The sequence below is a fragment of the Symphalangus syndactylus genome, chromosome 8 (assembly GCF_028878055.3).
Source record: "Symphalangus syndactylus isolate Jambi chromosome 8, NHGRI_mSymSyn1-v2.1_pri, whole genome shotgun sequence".
In the NCBI taxonomy this organism is placed as follows: Eukaryota; Metazoa; Chordata; class Mammalia; order Primates; family Hylobatidae; genus Symphalangus; species Symphalangus syndactylus.
Window position 1 is genome coordinate 22,829,088 of NC_072430.2, and position 13,842 is coordinate 22,842,929.

The following is a 13,842-nucleotide window of genomic DNA, read 5'->3' on the forward strand; positions in this document are numbered from 1 at the left end:
TCAGCGGTGATTTCTGAGATTTTGGTGCACCTATCACACAAGCAGTGTACACTGTACCCAGTGTGTAGTCTTTTACCCCTCACATCCCTCCCACTCTTTCCCCAGAGTCCCCAAAGTCCACTGTATCATTCTTATGCCTTTGCGTCCTCATAGCTTAGCTCCCGCTTATAAGTGAGAACATACGATGTTTGGTTTTCCATTCCTGAGTTACTTCACTTAGAATAACAGTCTCCAACTCCATCAAGGTTGCTGCAAATGCCAATATTTTGTTCCTTTTTATGGTGAGTGTGTATATATATGTGTGTGTATATATATATATATTTTATACACACACACACATTTTCTTTTTTTTAATTTTATCATTATACTTTAAGTTTTAGGGTACATGTGCACAGCGTGCAGGTTACACATGTATACATGTGCCATGTTGGTGTGCTGCACCCATTAACTCATCATTTAGCATTAGGTATATCTCCTAATGCTATTCCTCACACACACACACATTTTCTTTATCTACCCATTGACTGATGGGCATTTGGGCTGGTTGCATATTTTAGCAACTGCAAATTGTGCTGCTATAAACATGCATGTACAAGCATCTTTTTCATATAATGAATTCTTTTCCTCTGGGTAGATAGTTAGTAGGTACAGAATCACAGAATGGGTAAGAATTCACCAACCAGCTGCGCTCCTCAAGAGACTCACCTAACACACATAAGGACTCACATAAACTTAAGGTAAAGGGGTAGAAAAAGATATTCCATGCAAATGGTCACCCAAAGTGAGCAGGAGTAGCTATTCTTACATCAGACAAAACAAACTTTAAAGCAACAGCAGTTTAAAAAGACAAAGAGGGATATTATATAATGATAAAAGGACTTGTCCAACAGTAAAATATCACAATTCTAAATATATATACACCTAACACTGGAGCTCCCAAATTTATAAAACAATTACTACTAGACCTAAGACAGCAGCACAATAATAGTGGGGGACTTCAATACCTCACTGACAGTACTAGAAAGGTCATCAAGACAGAAAGTCAACAAGGAAACAATGGACTTAAACTATAGCCTGGAACAAATGAACTTAACAGATATCTACAGAACATTCTACCCAACAACTGAAAAATACACATTCTATTCATCAGCACATGGAACATTCTCCAAGAAAGACCATATGATAGGCCACAAAACAAGTCTCAATAAATTTAAGAAAATCAAAATTATATTAAGTACTCTTTCCGACCACAGTGGAATAAAATTGGAAATCAACTCCAAAAGGAACCCTCAAAACCATGCAAACAAATGGAAATTTAATAATCTGTTCCTGAATGATCATTGAGTCAACAATGAAATCAAGATGGAAATTAAAAAATTCTTTCAACTGAATAATAGTGACCTAACTTACCAAAATCACTGGGATAGAGCAAAAGCGGTGCTAAGAGAAGAGTTCATAGCATTAAATGTCTACATCAAAAAGTCTGAAAGAGCACAAATAGACTAACTGAGGTCGCACCTCAAGGAACTAGAGAAACAACAAACCAAACCCAAACCCAGCAGAAGAAAAGAAGTAACAAAGATCAAAACAGGACTAAATGAAATGGAAACAAAAAAAAAAATACAAAAGATAAGTGAAACAAAAAGCTGGTTCTTTGAAAAGATAAACTAAATTGATAGACCACTAGCGAGATTAACCAAGAAGAGAGAAGATCCAAATAAGCTCAATTAGAAATGAAATGGGAGAGGCCGGGCGTGGTGGCTCACGCTTGTAATCCCAGCACTTTGGGAGGCCAAGGCGGGCGGATCATGAGGTCAGGAGATCGAGACCACGGTGAAACCCCGTCTCTACCAAAAATACAAAAAAATTAGCCAGGCGTGGTGGCGGGCGCCTGTAGTCCCAGCTACTCGGAGAGGCTGAGGCAGGAGAATGGCGTGAACCCGGGAGGCGGAGCTTGCAGTGAGCCGAGATCGCGCCACTGCACTCCAGCCTGGGCGACAGAGCGAGACTCCGTCTCAAAAAAAAAAAAAAAAAACAAAAAAAAAAAAAAAAAAAAAACAAAAGATCATCCAAGGTTACTGAGAACACCTTTATGCACACAAAGTAGAAAACTATACAACCCTCCTAGATTAAACCAGGAAGAAATAGAAACTCTGAACACACCCATAACAAGCAGCAAGATTGAAATTGTAATTTTAAAATTGCCAACAAAGAGAAATCCAGGACCAGACAGATTCACAGCTGAATTCTATCATTCAAAGAAGAATTGGTACCAATCCTATTGAAACTAGGCCATTACCATTATCCAACACTGTGTTGGAGCTCTGAGCCAGTGCAATAAGGCAAGAAAAGGAAATAAAGGACTTACAGATTAGAAAGGAAGAAGTTTAATTGTCTTTATTCACAAACAACACAGTTGTCTATGGTGAATATCCTAAATAATCTACAAAATGGTTAGAATAAGTGAGTCTAGCAGTATGCAGAATACAAGGTCAATATATAAAAGTATCTCTACTTTTATATATTACATTCTCCATATAATAGAAAAGAAATATAAATTATAATTTTTAAAGTAATCTAATTTACATTAACATAACAATATTGATATGGGAGGGAGTACAGGGAAGTGCTGGGAAGGGAAGGGCTGTTCCCTGCCTAGGGTACCACCCCTGGGCCTGTGCCCACGGACCTAGGTGAGGACAGGAACTCCTGCCTTCACGTCCAAATGCTGTCATTTCCCAAGACCACCCTGGTCCACCACACCCCCATCCTGTGCCTATAAAAACCCCAAGACCCGATTGGCGAGCCAAGATGGCCGAATAGGAACAGCTCCGGTCTCCAGCTCCCAGCCCCAGCGACACAGAAGACGGGTGATTTCTGCATTTCTGCTTGAGGTACTGGTTTCATCTCACTAGGGAGTGCCTAACAGTGGGTGCAGGACAGTGGGTGAAGCGCACTGTGCGCGAGCCGAAGCAGGGCGAGGCATTGCCTCACTCGGGAAGCGCAAGGGGTCAGGGAGTTCCCTTTCCTATTCAAAGAAAGGGGAAACAGACGGCACCTGGAATATCGGGTCAGTCCCGTCCTAATACTGCACTTTTCCAACGGGCCTGGAAAACGGCACACTAGGAGATTGTGTCCCACACCTGGCTCGGAGGGTCCTATGCCCACGGAGTCTCGCTGATTGCTAGCACAGCAGTCTGAGATCAAGCTGCAAGGCGGCAGCGAGGCTGGGGGAGGGGCGCCCGCCATTGCCCAGGCTTGCTTAGGTAAACAAAGCAGCCAGGAAGCTCGAACTGGGTGGAGCCCACCACAGCTCAAGGAGGCCTGCCTGCCTCTGTAGGCTCCACCTCTGGGGGCAGGGCACAGACAAACAAAAACTCAGCAAGAACCTCCACAGACTTAAATGTCCCTGTCTAACTGACAGCTTTGAAGAGAGTAGTGGTTCTCCCAGCACGCAGCTGGAGATCTGAGAACGGACAGACTGCCTCCTAAAGTGGGTCCCTCACCCCTGAGCAGCCTAACTGGGAGGCACCCCCCCAGTAGGGACAGACTGACACCTCATTCAACCGGGTACTCCTCTGAGACAAAACTTTCAGAGGAACTATCAGACAGCTGAATTTGTGGTCTCACGAAAATCCGCTGTTCTGCAGCCACCGCTGCTGACACCCAGCCAAACAGGGTCTGGAGTGGACCTCTAGTAAACTCCAACAGACCTGCAGCTGAGGGTCCTGTCTGGTAGAAGGAAAACTAACAAACAGAAAGGACATCCACACCAAAAACCTATCTGTACATCACCATCATCAAAGACAAAAAGTAGATAAAACCACAAAGATGGGGAAAAAACAGAGCAAAAAAACTGGAAACTCTAAAAAACAGAGCACCTCTCCTCCTCCAAAGGAACGTAGTTCCTCACCAGCAACGGAACAAAGCTGGATGGAGGATGACTTTGATGAGTTGAGAGAAGAAGGCTTCAGACGATCAAACTACTCTGAGCTACGAGAGGAAATTCAAAACAATAGCAAAGAAGTTAAAAACTTTGAAAAAAAATTAGAAGAATGGATAACTAGAATAACCAATGGAGAGAAGGGCTTAAAGGAGCTGATGGAGCTGAAAGCCAAGTTTCGAGAACTACGCGAAGATTGCAGAAGCCTCAGTAGCAGATGCGATCAACTGGAAGAAAGGGTATCGCTGATGGAAGATGAAATGAATGAAATGAAGAGAGAAGGGAAGTTTAGAGAAAAAAGAATAAAAAGAAATGAACAAAGCCTCCAAGAAATTTGGGACTATGTGAAAAGACCAAACCTACGTCTGATTGGTGTACCTGAAAATGATGGGGAGAATGGAACCAAGTTGGAAAACACTATGCAAGATATTATCCAGGAGAACTTCCCCAATCTAGCAAGGCAGGCCAGCATCCAGATTTAGGAAATACAGAGAATGCCACAAAGATACTCCTCGAGAAGGGCAACTCCAAGACACATAATTGTCAGATTCACCAAAGTTGAAATGAAGGAAAAAATGTTAAGGGCAGCCAGAGAGAAAGGTCGGGTTACCCACAAAGGGAAGCCCATCAGACTAACAGCTGATCTCTCAGCAGAAACTCTACAAGCCAGAAGAGAGTGGGGGCCGATATTCAACATTCTTAAAGAAAAGAATTTTCAACCCAGAATTTCCTATCCCGCCAAACTAAGCTTCATAAGTGAAGGAGAAATAAAATACTTTACAGACAAGCAAACGCTGAGTGATTTTGTCACCACCAGGCCTGCCCTAAAAGAGCTCCTGAAGGAAGCACTAAACATGGAAAGGAACAACCGGTACCAGCCACTGCAAAAACATGCCAAATTGTAAAGACCATCAAGGCTAGGAAGAAACTATAGCAACTAACGAGCAAAATAACCAACTAACGTCATAATGACAGGATCAGATTCACACATAAAAATATTAACGTTAAATGTAAATGGGCTAAATGCTCCAATCAAAAGACACAGACTGGCAAACTGGATAAGGAGTCAGGATCCATCAGTGTGCTGTATTCAGGAAACCCATCTCACATGCAGAGACACACATAGACTCAAAATAAAGGGATGGAGGAAGATCTATCAAGCAACTGGAAAACAAAAAAAGGCAGGGGTTGCAATCCTAGTCTCTGATAAAATAGACTTTAAACCAACAAAGATCAAAAGAGACAAAGAAGGCCATTACATAATGGTAAAGGGATCAATTCAACAAGAAGAGCTAACTATCCTAAATATATATGCACCCAACACAGGAGCACCCAGATTCATAAAGCAAGTCCTCAGTGACCTACAAAGGGACTTAAACTCCCACACAATAATAATGGGAGATTTTAACACCCCACTGTCAGCATTAGACAGATCAACGAGACAGAAAGTTAACAAGGATACCCAGGAATTGAACTCAGCTCTACATAAAGTGGACCTAATAGACATCTACAGAACTCTCCACCCCAAGTCAACAGAATATACATTTTTTTCAGCACCACACCACACCTATTCCAAAATTGACCACATAGTTGGAAGTAAAGCTCTCCTCAGCAAATGTAAAAGAACAGAAATTATAACAAACTGTCTCTCAGACCACAGTGCAATCAAACTAGAACTCAGGATTAAGAAACTCACTCAAAACCGCTCAACTACATGGAAACTGAACAACCTGCTCCTGAATGACTATTGGGTACATAATGAAATGAAGGCAGAAACAAAGATGTTCTTTGAAACCAACGAGAACAAAGACACAACATACCAGAATCTCTGGGACACATTCAAAGCAGTGTGTAGAGGGAAATTTATAGCACTAAATGCCCCCAAGAGAAAGCAGGAAAGATCCAAAATTGACACCCTAACATCACAATTAAAAGAACTAGAAAAGCAAGAGCAAACACATTCAAAAGCTAGCAGAAGGCTAGAAATAACTAAAATCAGAGCAGAACTGAAGGAAATACAGACACAAAAAACCCTTCAAAAAATTAATGAATCCAGGAGCTGGTTTTTTGAAAAGATCAACAAAATTGATGGACCGCTAGCAAGACTAATAAAGAAGAAAACAGAGAAGAATCAAATAGATGCAATAAAAAACGAAAAAGGGGATATCACCACCGATCCCACAGAAATACAATCTACCATCAGAGAATACTACAAACACCTCTATGCAAATAAACTAGAAAATCTAGAAGAAATGGATAAATTCCTCGACAAATACACCCTCCCAAAACTAAACCAGGAAGAAGTTGAATCTCTGAATAGACCAATAACAGGTTCTGAAATTGTGGCAATAATCAATAGCTTACCAACCAAAAAGAGTCCAGGACCTGATGGATTCACAGCTGAATTCTACCAGAGGTACAAGGAGGAACTGGTACCATTCCTTCTGAAACTATTCCAATCGATAGAAAAAGAGGGAATCCTCCCTAACACATTTTATGAAGCCAGCATCGTCCTGATACCAAAACCTGGCAGAGACATAACCAAAAAAGAGAATTTCAGACCAATATCCTTGATGAACATTGATGCAAAAATCCTCAATAAAATACTGGCAAACCGAATCCAGCAGCACATCAAAAAGCTTATCCACCATGATCAAGTGGGCTTCATCCCTGGGATGCATGGCTGGTTCAACATACGCAAATCAATAAATGTAATCCAGCATATAAACAGAACCAAAGACAAAAACCACATGATTATCTCAATAGATGCAGAAAAGGCCTTTGACAAAATTCAACAACCCTTCATGCTAAAAACTCTCAATAAATTAGGTATTGATGGGACGTATCTCAAAATAATAAGAGCTATCTATGACAAACCCACAGCCAATATCATACTGAATGGGCAAAAACTGGAAGCATTCCCTCTGAAAACTGGCACAAGACAGGGATGCCCTCTCTCACCGCTCCTATTCAACATAGTGCTGGAAGTTCTGGCCAGAGCAATCAGGCAGGAGAAGGAAATAAAGGGTATTCAATTAGGAAAAGAGGAAGTCAAATTGTCCCTGTTTGCAGATGACATGATTGTATATCTAGCAAACCCCATTGCCTCAGCCCAAAATCTCCTCAAGCTGATTAGCAACTTCAGCAAAGTCTCAGGATACAAAATTAATGTAAAAAAATCACAAGCATTCTTGTACACCAATAACAGACAAACAGAGAGCCAAATCATGAGTGAACTCCCATTCACAATTGCTTCAAAGAGAATCAAATACCTAGGAATCCAACTTACAAGGGATGTGAAGGACCTCTTCAAGGAGAACTACAAACCACTGCTCAATGAAATAAAAGAGGATACAAACAAATGGAAGAACATTCCATGCTCATGGGTTGGAAGAATCAATATCGTGAAAATGGCCATACTGCCCAAGGTAATTTATAGATTCAATGCCATCCCCATCAAGCTACCAATGACTTTCTTCACAGGATTGGAAAAAACTACTTTAAAGTTCATATGGAACCAAAAAAGAGCCCGCATCGCCAAGTCAATCCTAAGCCAAAAGAACAAAGCTGGAGGCATCACGCTACCTGACTTTAAACTATACTACAAGGCTACAGTAACCAAAACAGCATGGTACTGGTACCACAACAGAGACATAGATCAATGGAACAGAACAGAGCCCTCAGAAATGATGCCACATAGCTACAACTATCTGATCTTTGACAAACCTGACAAAAACAAGAAATGGGGAAAGGATTCCCTATTTAATAAATGGTGCTGGGAAAACTGGCTAGCCATATGTAGAAAGCTGCAACTGGATCCCTTCCTTACACCTTATACAAAAATTAATTCAAGATGGATTAAAGACTTATATGTTAGACCTAAAACCATTAAAATCCTACAAGAAAACCTAGGCAATACCATTCAGGACATAGGCGTGGGCAAGGACTTCATGTCTAAAACACCAAAAGCAATGGCAACAAAAGCCAAAATCGACAAATGGGATCTCACTAAACTAAAGAGCTTCTGCACAGCAAAAGAAACTATCATCAGAGTGAACAGGCAACCTACACAATGGGAGAAAATTTTTGCAACCTACTCATCTGACAAAGGGCTAATATCCAGAATCTACAATGAACTCAAACAAATTTACAAGAAAAAAACAAACAACCCCATCAAAAAGTGGGCAGAGGATATGAACAGACACTTCTCAAAAGAAGACATTTATGCAGCCAAAAAACACATGAAGAAATGCTCATCATCACTGGCCATCAGAGAAATGCAAATCAAAACCACAGTGAGATACCATCTCACACCAGTTAGAATGGCCATCATTAAAAAATCAGGAAACAACAGGTGCTGGAGAGGATGTGGAGAAATAGGAACACTTTTACACTGTTGGTGGGACTGTAAACTAGTTCAACCATTGTGGAAGTCAGTGTGGCGATTCCTCAGGGATCTCGAACTAGAAATACCATTTGACCCAGCCATCCCATTACTGGGTATATACCCAAAGGACTATAAATCATGCTGCTATAAAGACACATGCACACGTATGTTTATTGCGGCACTATTCACAATAGCAAAGAGTTGGAACCAACCCAAATGTCCAACAATAATAGACTGGATTAAGAAAATGTGGCACATATACACCATGGAATACTATGCAGCCATAAAAAATGATGAGTTCATGTCCTTTGTAGGGACATGGATGAAACTGGAAAACATCATTCTCAGTAAACTATCGCAAGGACAAAAAACCAAACACCGCATGTTCTCACTCATAGGTGGGAATTGAACAATGAGAACTCATGGACACAGGAAGGGGAACATCACACTCCGGGGACTGTTGTGGGGTGGGGGGAGGGGGGTGGGACAGCATTAGGAGATACACCTAATGCTAAATGACGAGTTAATGGGTGCAGGAAATGAACATGGCACATGGATACATATGTAACAAACCTGCACATTGTGCACATGTACCCTAAAACCCTGAAGTATAATAAAAAAAAATGATAATAATAAAAACCCCAAGACCCTAGCAGGCAGAGATGCAAGTGGCTGGACGTGGAAAGGAACACTCCAGCGGAAGAACACACAAGCAGCTAGATGTTGAGAGGCCGTCAAGAGGCCGTCAAGAGGAGCACATCTGCATAAGAGCACAGTAACAGGCACTGGCAGATCCGCAAGCCATCAACCCCCGGAATGAGGTGGAGTTTGGCTGGGGCAGTCAGAGGAGAGCCCGGGCTGCTAAGCAGCCCGACTCCAGGGGAAAACCACCTTTCCACTCTGTCTCTCTTCTGGCTCCCCCATCTGCTGAGAGCTACTTCTACTCAATACAACCTTGCACTTATTCTCCAAGTCCACATGTGATCCGATTCTTCCAGTACACCAAGGCAAGAAACCCCGAGATACAGAAAGCCGTCTGTCCTTGCGATAAGGCAAGGGTCTAATTGAGCTGACTAACACAAGCCGCCTATGGACTGCAAAACTGAAAGAGCACCCTGTAACACACGCCCACCGGGGCTTCGGGAGCTCTAAACATTCACCTCTAGACACTGCCATGGGGTCAGAGCCCCACAGCCTGTCCGTCTGCATGCTCCCCCTAGAGGTTTGAGCAGTGGAGCACCAAAGAAGCAAGCCACTCCCCTACTGCACGCCCTGCGAGGGTGACTGGGGAACTTTTCCTATTTCAATATGAAATATATTTGGAAAACTTGACAAAAGATGTGCAAGATTTGTAGACCAAAAATTACAGAACATGCTGAGAGAAATAAAGAAGAACTAAATATATTCAAGGATCAAAGACTCAATACTGTTAAGATGTCAATCTCACAAATTGAAGACAGATTCAATATGATCCCCTTCTAAAACCCAGTAGGCTTTCTGCAGAAATGAACAAGCTTATTCTAAAATCTATATGGAAATGCAAAGGATATAGAATAGCCAAAATAAACTGACAAAAACAAAGTTGTAGGGCTAATACTAGCAGGTTTGATTTTAAAACCTATCACAGAGCTACAACAGACAATGTAGTGCAATACTGGCATATGATCAATGGAAAAGAACAGAAAGTCCAGAAATAGACCCAAACATAAATGCGCAATTCAGTTTTTAAAAAGGTGAAACGACAACTCAATGAGGAGATGATAATCTTTTCAACAAGTGGTGATGGGACAATTAAATAGCCATATACAAACACAATGAGTCTCTCCTCAACCTGAAACAATAAACAGAATTTAATTCAAAGTGGATCACAGGCCTGAATTTAAGAGCCAATAATGTAAAACTTCTAGAAGAAAACAGCAGAAAATCTTAGTGACCTTGGATTTGACAAGATTTCTTGAAGAAAACACAAAAGGTAAAGTACAAAAAATTTAAAAATCAACCAAATAAACTTCATCACAATTAAAAATGTTTGTTTTACAAAGGCACTGTTACAAAAATGAAAATGTAAGCCATAGACTGGCATAAAATATTTGCAAAATAAATATTTAGCAAACAACTTGTATCTAGAATATATAAAGAATTCTTAACTACAAGAGTAAGAACATCCAATAAAAAGCGGACAAAAGATTTGAACATCTCACCGAAGAAAATATAAAAATGGCAAATAAATACATCTTAAAATGCTCAACAAAATTTTAATCGTTAGGTAAAATTACATTACAACCACAATGAGATATCACTACACATTCACTAAAATAACTAAAATTGTAAGGACTGAACATGCCAAATGTTGGCAAGGATGAGGAGTAATGGCACTTTCATATACTACTGATGGAATATAAAATAATACAATCATTTTGGAAAAGTTTGACAATTTCTTTAAAGGATACACATACACCTACCAAACAACCCAGACATTCCATACTTGGACATTTATCCAAGGGAAATAACAGCATATGTTCACATAAACACTTTAATGTAAATATTTATAGCAGCTTTGTTTGTAATAGATAAAACAATCCAGATGTTCACTAACAAGTGGATAATCAAATTATGATATATCCATACAGTGATATATCCATATAGCAATAAAAAGAAATAAACAAAATCATGGATAAACTTCAAAACAATTACACTGAATGAAAGAAGCCATACAAAAAAATTAATACTACTGTATGTTTTCACTTACAGAAAATCACAGAAAATACAAACTGAACTATAGTGGCAGAAAGCAGTTTTTGTCTGGGAATGAGGAAAGGAGAATGAAAGCTGGGTTACAAAGGGACATGGGGAAATTTTCGGAGGTGGATATGCTTATTATCTTGATCATGGTGAGGGTTTCATGGGAATACACATATGTGAAAAGTCATCAAATTCCCCACTTTAAATATATGTAGTTTACTATACATCAATACCTCAATAAACTAGTGCAAAATAAAGTATATAAATACAAAAAGACTAATGAAAGTACCCCTATAAAGATGGCAGCAGTGAACACATCATTTTTTAAAATTTCCTGAATCCCTCATAAAAAACAGAGCAACTAGGACAAAAATAATAAAATTAAACACGCATAACATCTACACCATAACTACATGATAAGATTTCCCACACAAACCAAAAATGCATGCCATGTGTGAACAGCAGCCAAAACTGCAAATGGTTTTGTATCCTCCAACAGCTGATGAATTCAACAAGTCCATAGTAACATCTGAGAGGACCAAGCAGTCTTATCCCCATGAACTTTCAAAACTTCTAGAACAAAGACCCAAGATGAAGAAAAATTCTGGGAAACAATCCAAATTGAGCAGCAGAGGAACAACAGAGAAGGTCCACATAAAAGTACAGGAGAGAAACAGAACCAAGAAACCTCACAAAGTAAGGTATCCTAATTCGAACACTATACAAAACAACAAAAAAGGGAGCTCTAGAACCCTGAAATTAGAAAAGCTATCCTGAACCACACCTCCTAAGGTTTATGAAAACTAATATAAAAATGAAAAATAAGGATCATGATTAAATTACACAGATAGTTATTTTTTAAAGACAGAATAAAGAGCAGACTAATATTCCTAAAGACAATGAAAGACATACTCAAACTACAGGTAACTATAACCTACTATTTCTCCATAAGCAAAGAAATTTTTAATGTATAATATATGAAAAAACACGAATCGTAATTATGAAAACTCAGAAATGAAGTGATAGAACTCAGGAAAGAATTAGAAGAAAATATTTCAAAAAAGACTAAACTAGAAAGAAGAAAAAGATGAATAAACACAATAATACTTCAAGAGAAATAAAAGGTGAAAAGAAGAAAAATTTTTAAATAAAAAAGATTTGAGGCCAGGCACGGTGGCTCATGCCTGTAATCCCCGCACTTTGGGAGGCCGACGCAGGCAGATCACCTGAGGTCAGGAGTTCAAGACCAGCTTGACCAACATGGTGAAACCCCGTCTCTACTAAAAATACAAAAATTAGCTGGGTGTGGTGGCGGACACCTGTAATCCCAGCCACTTGGGAGGCTGAGGCAGGGGAATCACTTGAACCCGGGAGGTAGAGGTTGCAGTGAGCAAAGATTATGCCACTGCACTTCAGCCTGGACGACAGAATGAAACTCTGTCTCCAAAAAAAAAAAAAAAAAAAACTTTGAAAGAAAGTAATATAGGCTTGACAGAAAGTAATATATAAGTTAGACAAAGAAGATCTAACAACTTTTAATAGGAGTTCCTGAAGAAGAAAACCAAAACCAAAGCAAGGGAAGGAATTTTTTTAAGTCAAAAAAAAAAAAAAAAAAGATTCAAAAGCACATACCACAAACCTGAGAAAATCAATCCAATATAACCAATACTGAGATTTACTGTTGAATCTTCAAGAAAAAGAAAAATCCTTTGGGCATCCAAGTAAAATAAGCAAGTTACTTAGGAACAAAAAGAAAAGCAAATTATCATTAGACTTTCACAGCAATAAGATACAAAGAAAGCAAATAATACTAGTCTATAGGGTGATATTGCTCACTATAAATAGGACATGAAAAAATATAAAAAGAAATATACATTTTGTAAAATTATAAAAAATTATAATCACCATAATCTTTAATTTCTATAATTAATTTATATCTGGCCCTTTTCCTACCCAGGGAGAAAAAGTGATATATTATGGGTAGTACATTGGGTATTATGAGTTTGAAGGAAAAGAAACTGGGTTAGCTAGTGGTTCTCAATCAGGAGTGATCTTCCCCTTCCCCTCCCCTCCACTCATGTTCTAGGGACTTTTTTTTTAATCATCATTTAGGAAATGTTACTGTAATCTAGTAGGTAGAAGCCAGAAATGCCACTAAACATCCTACAATGCACAAGACAGCTGCCTACAACAAAGAATGTCAATATCTCAACAAAACATCTCTAAGAAATCCTGGTTTAGACAAAGCAAATATTAGTTGAGCCACATGAAACTGCCAACATTAATTACTGGCCATAGTTCAACATATATGTTGAGCTTAGCAGAAACATATTAAGTCAGTGACATCAAGAAAATGTATACAGGTTGGTAACTACAACATGCTAGAGCAGTGGTTCTCAAACTTCAGCATGTGTCAGAATCAACTTGTACAGGGCTTGTTAAAACTGGGTCCCACCCCCAGAGATTCTGGTTCAGTTGGTCTTGTTTAGGCCTGGGAACTTGATTTTTAAGAAGTTCCCAGGTGATACTACTGGGGATCACACATTGAGAGTCACTATGGTAGAAGGACAGTCAAAAACAAAAAAGAGGAAAAGGAGACTGCAGAATCTTAACATTTTTTAGATGTGAGTGAAATGAGCCAAGTGCACAGTAGCAGTTTGCCCAAATGAAGCGGAAGGTCCGACAGTAGACTGCATATGTTCACAACTTCTGTTAGTCCTGGCTACCAAGTTCTTCATAATGATGTTAAAAGTAATATGGAAAAAAAAAT

General features: G+C 39.5%; 1 protein-coding gene across 3 annotated transcripts in view; it reads right to left on the reverse strand.

The window, feature by feature from the left end:
- Positions 1-13,842, reverse strand: part of PPP4R4 (protein phosphatase 4 regulatory subunit 4) — a 125,958-nt gene that overhangs the window by 91,126 nt on the left and 20,990 nt on the right. The window lies entirely within an intron of this gene.